The 12,370-nt window shown below is 27.4% G+C and overlaps 1 protein-coding gene and 2 long non-coding RNA genes across 8 annotated transcripts in view; 2 read left to right on the top strand and 1 right to left on the bottom strand.

Annotated features, from left to right (window-relative positions):
* The window catches only part of LOC413076 (ecdysone-induced protein 78C), a 113,001-nt gene that overhangs the window by 57,720 nt on the left and 42,911 nt on the right, over positions 1–12,370 (top strand). The gene's annotated exons all lie outside the window — the stretch shown is intronic.
* Positions 3,164–4,314, top strand: LOC113218820. Its single transcript, XR_003304789.1, has 2 exons — positions 3,164–3,412; positions 4,126–4,314. It is a non-coding gene; the product is annotated as an uncharacterized LOC113218820 (long non-coding RNA).
* On the bottom strand, positions 8,184–11,216 carry LOC100578409. Of its 2 annotated transcripts, none has more exons than XR_120246.4 (5): positions 10,554–11,216; positions 10,231–10,497; positions 9,806–10,148; positions 9,201–9,716; positions 8,184–8,719 (listed from the first exon to the last, which is right to left on the bottom strand). It is a non-coding gene; the product is annotated as an uncharacterized LOC100578409 (long non-coding RNA). The 2 variants fall into 2 exon arrangements; XR_410258.3 differs by having other exon boundaries at positions 9,206–9,716.

The following is a 12,370-nucleotide window of genomic DNA, read 5'->3' as shown; positions in this document are numbered from 1 at the left end:
TTGAATCGAACGTGGGATTTACCCGGTACTTTCAGTTTCCGGTATCTTTCAGATTAAACTAACGTTGCTTGATGTCTACGTGTGCATGATTTTCGCCAATGTGTTGCACCGTAAAAGGATTTTAATACGTCGAGTTTATATGTCGTTTAATTACCGTCATTCCATATTTTTTTCTTGTTTTACATCGTTAAATGTTACTCCTATAATTTGCATTAAAAACCAGACATTTGGATTTTTCTCATTTCACGTTTAACGAGTTTAAAATTGTCGCTGCTCATTGCTGGCCATTAGCTCACAGAGATTTCACTTCCAATTGATCGAAAGTGGTGTTTTTCCTGTCGTAAGTAGGTTTACATAGTTAATTTCATGCTTATAAATTGAAATTGATATTTACTGGTTGATGAGTTTTTTGTCGCTTTGAAATAAATTCATTTGTTTGAAATAAAGATAAATCTATTTGATAAATATAGATATAAGATATATTAAATAGAAAAATATTAGAAATTTTAGACAAATGATAGAAAAAGTTTTATTTATTAAGAATAAAAATATATTTCAATTTTGACATTACTTCATGCAGTAAAATTGTACATTGTTATATTGGAATATTTATCTCTGATTTTTCAATATAAAATATTAAAAAAAAAATTATACTTTATTATATAAAATGAATTCTTCGTTGGAAAAAAAATATTTATTTTATAAAAACTCAATTTTATAATGTGAAATATAAATAAAAAAAATAATTATTATTACTCTGTTTGCAAAATGCATATTTGATTTTAACACAACATTTTGTTTCCAAAAACATATTCTTCATCAAATAAATATTTAGGAATAACCTACCATAAAATATGCATAAGTCAAAGAAAATTGATCCGACGAATGTAACTCGTGCCGACACCAGAGGTTTAATTGGCAGGTCGGCAATTAGGTGATTAATTAAGTGCGGTTAAGACATAACAGGAGGAACGAACATAGCCTCTTCTTGCGTAATAATGCTCATGGCAGTGAACCTGAAGTCGAAGGCACTTCGCTTCTCACGTCGACAACGAGAAGCGGCTGCACACAAAAAACATTAGTCTGATGCATCTATCTAGACAATTGTCCCGTACAGTTTTTGCATAAAGTTTTACATTTCTTAGCTGTTATTCTGTAAGTAAATTCTAAAAACAAGTTTAGCTGATGATTGAAATAAAAAAAAACCAGGAAATAGAAATTTTTTAATTCTAATTGAATATTATAATTGAAAATTCAATTTATATAAGTTTTATTTTATTTAATTTATATTATTTTATATTATTTTCTATGATTTATCTTTACGTTTTCTCTGATTTGTGAAAAATATTTTAAATTAATTTTTTAAGAACAAATAAAAAAATTAAATAACATGGTTTTAAACGAACGAAATTTAAACTACATACCGCTGATTTAATACCTTCATAGTCCATCGAATAATCTTTCGATATCAAACTCTCAACCAATAATGACATTTCAAAAGAAAATATTTTTCTCGACGATAAAAAAATCTGCTTACAAATTCGTCGATTTATCAACAATCGATCGAGAAAGCGATTTAAACCAATCGATTAATTCCGCTTCCGACAAGTACAAGAAACAGTTATGCAAATCTCAAACGGATTCTTCGGTCGAATCTCGACATTGTTTTGTGCGAAAAAAGAAGTAGTTTAATTCAATACCGAAATGCGATTCGGATTGGTTTTGTCATCCGCAAGAAAAAAAAGCATAAGGAAAAACAAGACGGATACGCCTATCCAACCTTCTTTGTTGCCATTCGAATTCAATTCTCCAATTCTCTTCTTTTCATCCAGTTTTAGCAGTTTTTTACCAGCATTGTCGTAATTTGTCATCGACCGAAGAACTTAGTTCTCGTGCACATTCGTGGCAATTTGTTCCTTCAACGGGACACTCTGCTCTCGACAGATAATTCGTTTTATTCATTAGCCTTCACTATCTATCTCTCTTCCTTCTATTCAATCCTCTGTCCTCATCTTTCTCTTATTCCAACTTTCGTTCGTTGTACCTAACCTCCAATGCTTCATTCCGCTAGTTACGTCGCAATAGTCGAATTCGATTCGTTTCTCCCTTTTATTTTTCAACAAACATCACCATTTGTCCGCCGTTTTCCTTTCTTCTTTTCGTCTACTTTTTTTTTTTTTTTTATTCACCGTTTCCGTTATCAGTTTAAATACTCGTGAACGATCAAAAACTAGAAGCGGAATTGTACGAATTTGCTTGTTTACCAATCGAGAAAAAAGTCGATTCGTACTCGATGGCCCACATTCAAACCACGTTTCGAATTCTGATTGGTCCCATTCGTCGTTCGTTTGAATATTTACAAGAAGAGGGCGCAAAAGGTGTCCATATTCGATAGATAGTTTTCGTTTCGTTTCAACTTCATTTCCGTTCGGTTACGATCGGAATACGTGAAAATGTTTTTTATCGCAAAGTTGGGTATTTACACTTGGCGTCGTTGTACCGCTCGCTTTTACATAATTTAGTTATGAGACATTTATTATGTAATTTATCGAGACACGCTTGAGAGAAGCTGGTTGCGTAACTTCCTACATGAGGCTTTACCGCGTGAATTACCGTGCTGAAGTGCTTCGAGATATTCTAACGCCTCGAATCGAAGGTTGTCGTGTACGTTTTTATATACTTTTACTTGTATAAATGGTGAAATAGTTACAAGATTGTTGCGATTATTCTTTAAGTAGAATTTAGGTGTCAGGATGAAATGTGTACAATATTTCGTATATATCTTAATTTTTTATCTTAAAAGATTTTTTCCTTTTTATTAATTTTTAATTTTTTTGAAGTATCTAAAATTTCTGTTCTGTTTTGTATATAATTAGAATGTATTTTAATTTTTTTTTTTGGATTTATAAAATACTTTTATTTTTTTCATTATATTTGTTTTATCTTATATATATTTTGTTTCATTTATCTTTGAGCTTTTTTTCTATCGAAGAATATATAACAATTTTTTTTTCTTTAATTTTCTTATATTATTTTTATATATTAATTTAGATTTTTGCTTATTTTATAACACATTATTTTTATATTTATTCTAATTTTTTCCTAAGTTATCTTCTATTCTATTTTATTATATTACATGTTAATATAAATTTAAATATTTTATTTCATTTATTTTGTATTATTTTTCGTATTATTTTTACAATATTTCTTTTCTTTTATTATTTAGGAATCTAATCTGGATAATTCTTTTCCATGATTTTTCATTTTGTTTGTTTCTTTTTTTAATCGAAATATTTATTATATTTATACCATGGACAACGTCAGTATCGTTTATTTTGGAATGCAGAATTGTTGGGTGATGTCAGCCATGTTGCTACATAAATCATGACATGAAGTGATCGTTACCAACCTCGTAAGTGTTGTGTGTATTTGGTCCTAAGATTTTTTTTTCTGGCCTTTACTGTGGTTTCACTTGGTGCGTTTCGTTTCATAGCCAGTCACCCTTGGCATTGTATTGTCACGATATCAACCTCTCTTTGTATTCACATTCTTACTATAGTTAGTCAACGAACTTTGAACTTTGATTCTCGGTAAATCTGACAAATAATCTCTTTCTTTCGTCTTATATTTTTTTTATCCATTTCTCAAAGCTTTTCCTTTTTTCTATGAAAAAATGTAAAATTTATTTCTTAAAAAATAATTGATAATAATATATATATAAAGTTTAAAATAAATATTTTTTATTTCTTAATAATACGATAGAGTAAAAGTTTGAAAATAAAAAATTTTAATTCTATTTCATTTGTTTTGTATTATTTCTAATATAAAAATATTTTATTTAGTTTAAACATGTTTTTTCAAATTTAGAAAACTAGTATCATTAAAATGAAAAAAAAATAGTTAGATCTGATTTCTAATTTTATAACTAAAGCCGGTTATTATAAAAATGAAAGAATTGAAAATTTAATGCTAGATATATTTCTTAAACAAATTCAAAAACTACATTTTGTTATATGTTTTGTATTCTTTTGTATTATGTATGACGAATGAAATTGCTTATTTGAAAGATGACTATTTTTTTGGAATGCATCGATGATAAAAAAACATTACTTATCATATTCGCAGTCTTCAAAGGATCAGCGGCGAGTTTATGTATGTTAATGGAGGAAATGGATGGAGCACCTTAAATATAAAGGCTAAGTTCCCAGCTCCATTATCGTAACCTCTGGAGAACACGACTATACAATTACGATATTAATATTTATTTTCCTATTGTTCGACCGTTTGCAATAATTTCATGTTTTCTACTTCGTATCTTTTTGCATCTTATATTTTATATTTTATTTATGTTTTTTTTCCTTTTGTATTAAAGATTTTATAAACTAATATAAAACTCATCATAAAATTTATCATTTAATTTAATATTTGTTGTAAAAAAGAAATTTTATCAATAAAGATTATTAATTATAATATTAATAATATTATTAATATTATTATTAATTTAAATAATTAAATATTGAGCTGCTATATATTTTTTAAAAATTTCCCTCTAAATAATTTTTAGACATATTTTGAAGTTTTTAATATTCCTTTTTGATTTCTTCATGAAAAGAATGTTTTAAAATTCCAAAATAATTCAATGATAATACGAAAATAAAAACAACAAAAATCGTGAAGAAAATTGCAATAAATAATAAATGATTTTCTTTCACCAACTATTCATCCGATGTAATCATCATAACTTCGTTCGCATGAATGTAAAACGCATAAACTTATATATATATACATTCGACTCGTGCTCATAGCAAATTGTGGTTAGAGAAGAGGTTTCACCGTTAGCATCGGGAAGAAAAAACATTTCCATCGACTTTTCTCTTTGTTCCTTGGACGTGTAATGGCACGGAACTAAAGTGGCGAGTACGGGGCAACGGGCGCGTTTACGACGATTTATATCTCGCGCGCATGGCTGTGTCATGGCGCAATTTGTCCCGCGCATAGGCCAAGCCTTGAAGTCCCTAGACGAATTCTTCTTCTCGCGATGGCCAATGTCATTTTGAATAAAGTTGAAAGTTTTGATTTATATTGTAATTTAGTTTCTTAGAATGAATGAATAAGCGAAAAATTGTTATATTTATTGACGGATTTTAATTATTAATTTAAACTTTTAATTTATATTTAAAAAATCATAGGTATGTAAATTTGACATAGTTCAATTTTAGTAATTATAGTTATTTTAGTAATTTTCTAATAAATTCTCTAAAATCTTAAATTTAAAATATAAATCGACTTTTTTTTTATTTACTGTTTGTGTGATTAAAAAAAGTTTATCGAATAAATAATATTTCTTATTAATTATCAATATAACCAAGAATAATCAAGGAAGGAATAACCAAGAAAATTCTATTATTTTTATGACAGAGAAAAAACTTTAAAAGGATGAGATATCATAATGTATAATGTCTGCAACAAAATGACCTAGGTACTATGATTTCACCGATCATCGATCGTGTTCGAAACATTCTCGGCTCTCTCACGACATACATAGATATATTCAAACACAGATACGCGCAACTTATTCAATGCTATCGATTTCCCATTAAATGTGGATAAGCGTGATCCCGTGAACGATCACGAGAGTCACGCTTTTACGACATGGGTTTTCGACGTGCAGGAACTTTCGCGATGCGTAGAAAAATACGTATAGTATACGCGAAAACATCATTATAGAAGAAAATTTGTTTCCAACCTTTTTTCTGATGGATCGATGCCAGAAGCAGAAGGATGAAATATCGTGGGAAACGTGTTTCTTTTTTTTTTTTTTTTCTTTTTCTCATTTTCTCCCTCTGTGTATCCATATGGCGTTTGTTAACGAGGAAACGCTTATGAAATCTCGAGGTGTTCCGCGGACCGCGGCATGCATGCAAAAATATTTCTGCGTATTGTAACGGGAAGAAACAGACATGCAACTAATACCTGCGACTGGTGAGCAAGTTCAAACATGCAAATGTGCATGTTGCTGACGCGTAAAGCGTGATTTCTTAATTTATTCGTTTTTTTTCTTTCTTTTCTTCTGTTTTTTTATTTTTTATTTTCTCTTTTTTTTTTTTTTGAAGAGAGAAATGCGGAAACCAGACACGAAGTTCGTGTTAATTACTGAATTTGAAATTCTTTGACACGAAAGCTGCTCGTTGTTTAGAAAATATTGAAAAATGGAAATTGAGTTGGATAAAAAAATTGTATTTCGGGAATAAAGATATACTGTGAATTTCATGTAAATATAAAATCATAATATTTTTTTCTTTTTTTTTTTTTTTTCTATATTCCAAAGCTTCAGAGAGAAAGTAGAAGTTGTTTTTAATATATGGGGTGTTAATATAATTCATAGGATATCTTTGGATTCTAAAATAAACATAAAAGTTAGTAGTTAATATAAAAGTTAATACAAGTATGTAAATTTTTTATATTTTTAAAAGTAAATATTCCATATATATATATAACATATAAATAGAAATATTAAGAAATAGAAGTAGAAATCGTTCATTATATAGTAATTATTTATAAAATTTTTTTATATATATCATATATATTATATATATAAATATTGAATAAAAATATAAATTATTCAAAATAGTTAAATTGGTTAAAAATTAGTTTTAAATTCGAATTTGAGATCTATTAAGTCTTATTGTTCATAGAATATATAAAAACAAAAAGAAAGAAATGAAGTATATATATTCAAATTAACATCATTAGTACGGCACTTTGCTACTTTCTCCTTTAAATCTAATGTGCGTAATACGGTTTATGTTTAGTAGAATTAACAAGCCCAGAAATTATTTATTTATCAATAATGTTCATTCTGACTTTACGATGATCTAAACGACCGGAGAGCTTTCTCTTCTAAAATTGTTTTCTTTCAACACATTGCATTAATGATATATGATTATTTTCTGTAACTAAAAGAGGATAAAATCTATATTATTATATTTTATAGAAATTATTTACCATTTTATGTTTGTATGTACAAAATATCGCTTTCTATAGTACAAAATTTTATGTAATTTTCAATACGTTGTATGTTTAATTAAAATAATTTCATATTTCATTGCATTTATGAATGCAACCAATTTTATTATTTCAGACTTAGAAAAAAAAAAGAAAAAAGTATGAATTACATATATAAATAACAAAATTTTACTTTCATAATTTCTTCATCTTGTAATAATTTATTCATCAAAAAATTTTCAAATAAAAAATTCAAGTTTTCTAATAAAAAAAAGCGACAAATCAAGATATTCGAATATTATTTATATTATATAAAAATTTTTTTAATAAATAATCACAAATCAAGAATATTAAAATATTATTGGAATATTATTAAAATATTCTAATTCTGTTCAAAAGATATATTCTAATTCATATTAATACTTTCATATCTATGTTGTAACAAAACATTCAATGCTTTTTTTATGGGCATTGATATTTCTTCCATCCAATATTATTATCTTTTTATATCTTCTTTTTCTATCTCTTAAGATTGAAAAAAAATATTCAAGTGAAATTTTAAATGCAAAAAAACGCAATACATATTATATCTCCAATAATCCTATGTTTAAAAAATAAAAAGTAATAATATTAACAGTTGCCATTTTTAATTTATAAAAAATATAATATATAATATGAACAATATTATAACATAATAAATGATTATTATTTTTTTACCTTTTTTTTAGTATTTTCTTCATAAAAATATATATATTATTTTCAAATTCATAATTTTTATTTATTGAAGATATAATAATCAATATTTTTTTTTAATGTTAATAAAAAAAGATAAAACAATATAAATTTAGAGTATTAACACTCTTTAATACTAAAATTATAAAATTAATTAAATTGACTGATTTCAAATTAATTTTTATCTAGATAGAGATTTATCTAAATATGATTAAATATTATTATTTATTTTTATAATACTATTTTAAATCTAATAATCTATATACATATTTGTGGTATATATATATATATATATATATATATATATATTATAAATATTTCAATAATTCTAATAATAAAATCCCTATGAGTTTTTCCATAAAAGTAAATAATATTCTCAATTAAAACAAAATTATAATTTATAACAATTTTATAAAAAAAAAATATATTTTTATTTTATATTAATTCTTTTTTTAGTATCCTAATTAATATTTTTGTTAAAATGAATAACGCAAAAAAATTTAACCGACCATTGGAATAGGGAGAAGCGACCGCCTTTTGAGCTCAGGATGTTCCAGTCAACCTCACGACGCAACGAAACGGCTTTTCCACGCCTAGAGATATATCCAGGCGCATTAGTGACATAATTTTCTCGGTGTATTTCTGTAACGTGCCAGAGAAACGGGCAGAGGAGATAGGGGAAGGCAAGTGAGAGTCTGGCGACGCCGGTCGTCTGGGTCTCTCTCGCTTAGGCGAGTTTATCGACATTGCATTTCCGCGTTTTCGTTGCACAACACCTGTTCACTGTCCATATAATCTCATCCCAATAATCATCTTGAAAGACTGTGACATCGAACGAATAAATCGACATTGGAATGTCTTTATCTTTGGTCTTCCATCGTATTTTGATTAGGATACCGTCACATTCAAATCATTATTTTATATTTTGACTTTCTCATTTCTCCAGAAGATAAAATAGAGATTGTTTAGAAATATTTGATGGCTAAAAGAAGAAAATATTAAGTATTATATCATGTATATTTTTCTTATAAAAAAAAATTGTAACATTTGAATTTTGTTAAAGTCTACCAATAAATCTTTCAGAAAATTAGTAAATTTAAAATAAGTTTCTAGAGCATATTTTTATGGAAAAACTTTGCATTTTGTTTTAAATCGTAGTTTTCTAATACATAAAATTAATAAAAATTCCAGATGGATATCTATTTAGAAATTTAGAAATTTAAATTTCAAGGGAACTTCACGTACCAGTTTTTTTTATCATAACTTACAAAATTACAAAGTTTCAGATATTGGAAAGATTTCAGATTTTAAGAATTAAATTCCAGGAAAAATTATATATCATTTTTTCTCAGAATAAAAAATCAAAAAATCTGGCAACAAAAATTTCTGTTCAAATTTATGATTTTGTAACATAATTTAATAAACGAATATTCAAATGAGACACTCTGAATAAAGATTTACACCTTACTACTCGAATAAAAGTGAGAATCGCCACCCAGTAAATGGTACCACGCGTGAGACCGGCCGAAGATATTCCTGAAGCGACCATATATCTTTGGAATTGCGTAACGTGCGCCTAGTGCACCGTGTGGAAAGAGAGAAAAAGGCGGAACGAGAGAAACGACAGTTAATAAGAGAGACTGCGTGAGACAGAGAAGGAGAAAGTGGGAATTGGTAATGTGGAGAGGAGAAAGAAAACGAGATACCCGATGTCTCTCCTCCATTGCAGCATAGAGATCGTCTGTAGAAAGTGCATCGGGAAAGCGAAAGAGGTGCATAAATGTGACCATAAATTATGACTCGCGCCTGTGTACGCTTATGGAATCTGTCTCGGGTGTCCCTTTGGCTTAGTGAAGATTAGCTATGTCCTTTAACGAATGTTCTGTTTCTTATTAGAGAAAAATGATCATAAAATAAAATTTTATGCCAATAGGATATCCTTTCATTTCTAATAATAACTTAATTTTTCATCTTACTCGCTAAAAAAATAAAACAATTTTATTATTAGGAAATTGTTAAAATTGAATGATATTAAATATTTTTAATATAAATATAAAAGTTAAATAACCTTAGGATTTGAAAATATCGATGATATAATGTTGAAAGGTATACCGTGGAGAGACCAAAGTTTGAAGTAAAGTACGAGATCCAAGAGAGGATTTGTTCCCGCGAGAAACCAATTCAGGGATTGAGAAAGTTGAGAAGCTGATGGATGAAACAGGAGAATGATAGGAATCGTGTTGTTGGAATCTTGTTTTGAATTCGGTTGCTTTGACGTACTGTACTGGCCAAGAGTTTAGAACTATTTTCTTAGTTGTCTATATCAAATTCAACGTCAATAATATAATTAAATAAAAGATGACTTTAAACTTTAAATTGCTCTTTTCATCTTGTCGAACATCCAATATAACCTAAAACAATTTAATGTAGATAATATTTATCATAGATCTAATATTACAACATAACGAAAGGTTAACTTAAACTAAATCTTACTTAAAATGTTAATCCTTTCTTATGCAAAGAAAACCATTATTGTTCCTTTTAAACGTTGTTTTGTTTTTTTTTTTAATTCATTGTTTTGAAGGTTTAATATTGTTTAAAGATAATAATTCAACGTAGGATTTATCATAGATTCACTACTATAACATAACAAAAGATTAATTTAAATTGAATCTTATTTGAAAAATTAATTCTTTTATTTTATACAAACAAAACGATTATCGTTCCTTTTAATTCATCGCGTCGAAGATCCAACATAACCTAAAACATAGCAACTTATCGTAATCGATAAAATTTATCATGTGTCAAGTACATACTGCAACGTAAAGGAGAAGCGATGGAGAATGTCAGGTGAGGAAACAGCCGGCGCCATGAAACCACATCGTCGAATCGGGTTGGAATAATCAAATTAGCAGGCGAGTAGCAACAGACTACAGGGTTGAGCTGACAATAGCGGAAACTCGTTCGAGTTGCATCGCAATGTTTGAGAGTTCTCGCAGGATGGTAGAGGACGCGACGGTTGTACGGAGAAGTTTGGAACGCGGCCTCGACCCGAGTCGGAGAGCCACTTCACGGCATTTAGCAGCCCTTGTTTACAAGGAAGCGGCGCGCATCGCATATATTTACTCGGGTCACAGCATTCGTATTCCAGCCGACTGTGTGTTCGTCCGTTCGTACTCCGCCATGCAGAAGTGCAGTGTGCGAGTGTGCCTCTAGTGCCGATACGTGCTGGTATTTCCAACAGGCAACCGATTCCAGGGCCGGCTCTCTTAGTTTATTGTCGAGTTGTGTTCGTTGAAAATTGTCACTCTTTAACAAATAGCTTCGTTTATGATTTTGAGAGATTTTTTTTCTGTTCTGTGCGAAAGTTTTGATTGGTTGATTATTGAAGAAAATATGGATAATATTCTTTCATTTATTGGCAGTATTAATCGAAAGTATTTAGGTTAGGTTTGAATATTTGAAGACATTGTTAAATTGAAAAGCTTATTTTTATCTTTCTATTTTTATATATCTCTTGAATTTTAGTTTCTTCTTTAAATATTACTTTTTAATTGTATTATAAATAATTATTTATTTTTTATCTTTAAAAATTTTTTGATTTTGATAAAGTTTAATTTCATAATTCGTATTATGATAAATTAAATTAAAAATAATAAAATTATGTAACAAAATTACTTCTTGTACTTCTTTTTTTCAAATAAGAATTACATATTTTTTTATTTATTAATTTTTATTTCAATATGCTTTTTTTTTCAAACCTTCAAAAGAAACTGTTGTACATCTATATAACACTTAAATCTCAAATTTATACTAATTGTAATAAAGAAAGAAAAAGTATAAGTAAACCTGGGTAATTGTTGACATAAAAATTATATTATTTATAAATAAATTATATTATTTATCTATTATTTGAAATAATATTTTATCCAATACTTTTCTAACATTTTTTAACATTTCTTAACGAAATCAATCTATATGTTAATTTACATGCATATTTTGCATCATCGTTATATCTAAATTAAAAAATAGTCTCATTTGTATAATAAGCTACTTACTGTACAACAGAAATTCTAAATCCTATTAATTAAAATTATTCTTAAAAGCAGTTATTACGATAATTTTTCGTTAATACTCAGGTCCAATTCTTTTCTACGATATTGATATTTTTATTTCTTCAAAGGATGTTGTCAGATATTTTTAATTATTCAAATTGATTGATTAATTGATTTCAAATTGATTTTATATAGATAGTACAATACAAAAATTATAGTTATATCAACAATTTTTAATATTTTTGTTTTTTTTCATTAAAATTTAATAAATGAATTTTAATAATATTTATATATAATAATTTAAAATTTCTAATATTATTCATTTTTTTAAATAAAATTTAAAGATACGAATAAACTATAATAGCAACGTTTTATTTTTTGAATCAAGATAAATCTTCATAATGAATTTGTAATGGAATAAACTTGAATACAGGAGATCTTATTAGACAAATTTATCAGAGACAGTATCTGAAAATAAAAACGGTTACAGTTCAGAAACTAGGTTAAGCACTTGAATATTGGAATTCATTGTCGAAGCAAATTCCAACGAAAGCGTAATACTTTGAATATCTAATTAA

Source organism: Apis mellifera, linkage group LG6 (genome assembly GCF_003254395.2).
Source record: "Apis mellifera strain DH4 linkage group LG6, Amel_HAv3.1, whole genome shotgun sequence".
NCBI lineage: Eukaryota > Metazoa > Arthropoda > Insecta > Hymenoptera > Apidae > Apis > Apis mellifera.
Note: the sequence above shows the minus strand (reverse complement) of the source record. Positions and strands in the feature narration are given on the sequence as shown.